The 3,708-nt window shown below is 33.0% G+C and overlaps 1 long non-coding RNA gene across 1 annotated transcript; it reads left to right on the top strand.

The window, feature by feature from the left end:
- Positions 1-270: 270 nt before the first annotated feature.
- On the top strand, positions 271-3,035 carry LOC143654778 (uncharacterized). Its single transcript, XR_013161938.1, has 3 exons — positions 271-309; positions 2,155-2,242; positions 2,933-3,035. It is a non-coding gene; the product is annotated as an uncharacterized LOC143654778 (long non-coding RNA).
- Positions 3,036-3,708: the final 673 nt, after the last annotated feature.

The following is a 3,708-nucleotide window of genomic DNA, read 5'->3' as shown; positions in this document are numbered from 1 at the left end:
AAAACATGGCTTTTCTAGGGTACATAATACTTTCAAACTGGCGCAGTTCGGGTGAAAAGACAGAATTCTAATTCTCTGTCCTGCACCCACTGTGTTTCGTGTCTCACTGAATTCTTTTATGGGCAAGTAACATTCAAAATCATGAAGCAATCATCTATTAGAAGATTTATAAAGCTTGGCTTAACTAGCTTCACTTTGTGATAGTAAATATTAGATAGTTATGTACTCATTATACTACTTTCTTTTTTATTCACAGAAATACATATCATTTGAAAGAATCCAAGTATCAGTGAATTTTAGAATGAGAAGGTATATTTGGGACTCTTAGTTTAAGCCTCCTAATTGACAAAGCAAGAAACAGAGGCTCAAAGAGATTGAGTCTCCTAGCGTCACAAGCAGTTTTGGTGGTCAGTGCTAAAAATTGACCTTTTATTTTTGTTTATATACAACAACTTTTACACTTGCTCATGATGTCTGATAATTTAGCATCCATCGTGGGTTAAACCAAGTCCATCTAGTAACTATCTAAGAGTGTATCTCTATGCACTTGAACATTTCTGGTTGAGAACGTTTTAAGTGTTTTTGATTTAGAGCTCTTTCAAAGATTTGTGATTCTTGCTAAAAGGCCTTCATTGCATAGTAGCATTCTGTATAATTTAGCTTTTAAAAGCACAAGGACATGAAACAATGATTGCTCACTTCGATTCATTCCCAAAGTAGAGACGTTACAGAAACATTTTCTAACGACCTTCAGAACATGCGTCTATTGTATAACAGACAATCAGATCTAGATTTCATCATCTTCAAAACCCAGGCAACACAGAGTAGATAACCATATCTGTAAATTGCTCCCACTCCAAAAGGCATTCTTCAACAGAATCATACCAGGAATTGAGAATATTTATAAAGCTGTCGAGGCAAAATAAGTTGTCAAAAAGAAAGAATTACTAGATTTCAACAAATTCAAAATAATCAATGATAAACATAGAGTTAATATAAAGTAATGGAGAATTGTCAGTGTTGCTTTATAACAGTGTATTGAGGAAAAAATGACAAGTTTCTCCAATATTTCCTCTCAGTAATATTTTTTAATAACAGTAAGAAAATGGACCTTATAATATATATTGGAGAGCTGGAGCAACAGGAGAAGACTTTTATAGGATGGGTTATCTGATGCCTTAGAAAATATGAATTTGAACAGATTGCACATATCAAAGAGTATCCCAGAGAGGGAAATAATAGCATAAGCAAAGGCCTACAAACTTCCCATGAATTAAAGTATTTTTATTGTCATCCTTATGAATTTTGCCACATATTTTTATTAACCCAATGCCTAAAAAATAGGCCACCTTTCCCGGTAGATCGGTTGATATTTCGTACTGGAGTTTATTCTTGATATTTTTCGTCAATAGTGGCATCCTATTACCAGATATATAATAGCTTTTACAGCCCAGGGCAACTTTACTTCATAATTACACATAAACTTTCTGATCATCTGTAGTGCATAAAAATAAAAGTCCCTTCATCATATGTAGAATGGACTGAATTTGCTGGTTTGTAGGAAAAGAATGTTGGGATTTCCAAACAGCTGGACAAAATCATAATTATATTTGCATCAAGGGTTAACTCAAGAGTTTCAAATTACATAATATGGTACTCTGAAATGCTGGAATTGTATGGAGAAATGAAAAGGAGGCCTAACATCTTAAGCATCAGATGAAATATGAAGTTGCAAATATTCTAAAGGATGCTGTATCAACCTTTTCAGAAAAACCAGGATAGCATTTCACAAAGTTATGTTGTATTAAATTGACTTGAATATTGTTAAATATAATAGTATCTGATATATACTAGAGTATCTGATATATAGAGAGAGGACTCATGTCTAGGGAGATACTGAGATATCATTAATCTCGGGAAATAATGAGAATATGATCACCTTTTCAAAGATCTTCAGGGAAAAATAAAAGAGCCTCTAAAAATCAAATTGAGGGCAGTGCAGTGGTGGTTCAGTGGTAGAGTCGCCTGCCATGCCAGAGACCCAGGTTTGTTTCCTGGTGCCTGCCCATACCAAAAAACAAAACAAACCAACAAACAAACAAAAAACACAATTGAAAAGGAAAAGAAATAACCAAAATAATTTATAATTCACAGCAACATTGCAACACATGGTAATTTTTCTTTCCAACTGATGTCACCAGAGATATATAAAGTCTTGCAAAAGCAGAACTAGAAAAGCCAGGTAAGCATTTTGTAAAATTTCTCAATCCAAGCACACACTGTTCACCTTAGCCTAAAGACCCCACAATTTAAAATATGAAGACTCCGAAAGGAAGAAATGAATCTTACAGTCATTTTATTTTCATTGCAAGGGTATATTTTCATTCTGCAGGCCAAGCCTCAGACATCGCCTCCAGTAAGTATTTAGAAGACTCAATATATGATGAAGAATTCTTTTTTGAAATGCTGAGTAAACCAAAAATCTGTAGAACACCTCTTCATCATTTATTTTCTTATCTTAAGGACTAGAAAATAGAGATTAACAAATGTTGGTCATTGCTCAGCCAATTTTAACATAGCCGTTAAGAGATTTGACTGCTTAATAATCAATTTGCATTTAATAAAAATTGTCTACTGTTTTACAAAATTGGTTCCATGAATTAGATAATGTCTCCCCATCCTGATTTATGGGGAAGAAATATCGACACTGTGTATCACTACAAAAAGAGCCCTTTATCTTCCACATAACACTTAATGAACCCATGAAAATCTAGTTTTATAAAGTAATTATTAACTGCTCAAACATTTTTCAAGTTTTAGAGGAAAACTGAAAGAGTTCAATGAAATAAGTTGTATTGAGAGAACGCTTTGTATGTACAAAATTATTTTCAATCAGCCATGCTTATTTCCATTTTAATTCCTACAACCGCAGAATTCAAAGGCATAATTTATAGATCAACAAATATGAACCAAAACATTCTGAAAATGTAGAAGTAAAATGAATTGTTGTACTGTAACGCATGTGATAAATAAGGTAAGCAATTACTTTCCTATGCTATAAAAGCACATTGTAAAATGCCTCAAAAACAAAGAATTTTTATTCCCAAAAAATTCACTCCACTTTTCATTCTATTTGGCTTTGTTTGATGTAATAATGTTTCAAATTTTAAAAGATACATTTCAGCAAATGTTTGTTGATTGAGTGGGGAAATTAATAATAAGCTTTAATAGATCTGAATCTGTGAAAAAAAATTATTTGTACACAAAAAATTGTAATTTACTCCTTTTGCAAATTTAACCTGAAATTTCAAAAGGACATTATTGATTTGGTGATGTAACAAGATGCCAATTAGATGAACTATTTTTTAGATTTTAAAATATTTTATTTCTGGTATCATTGATAGTCTATGTTGCTTCTTTTCTGATAGTAAAGTCATGTTTAATGTTAGTTGTAATTAAATAATATGTAAGCTCTTTAGGGAAGTGATTGTGTCTCTGCTGTTTTCCTAGCATCGCCCCTACTCCACATATTATATCAGGTATAGTAGGAGCTCAGTAAATACTTGCTAAATGAATGAATTCGTTTTTGTTTCATTTCGTTTTGCATGGGCAGGCTCAGGGATTCGAACCTGGGTCTCTGGCATGGCAGGAGAGAACTCTGCCACTGAGCCACTGTGGCACCTCCCTTGAATGATTCATCTTATAAGT

Source organism: Tamandua tetradactyla, chromosome 14 (genome assembly GCF_023851605.1).
Source record: "Tamandua tetradactyla isolate mTamTet1 chromosome 14, mTamTet1.pri, whole genome shotgun sequence".
NCBI lineage: Eukaryota > Metazoa > Chordata > Mammalia > Pilosa > Myrmecophagidae > Tamandua > Tamandua tetradactyla.
Note: the sequence above shows the minus strand (reverse complement) of the source record. Positions and strands in the feature narration are given on the sequence as shown.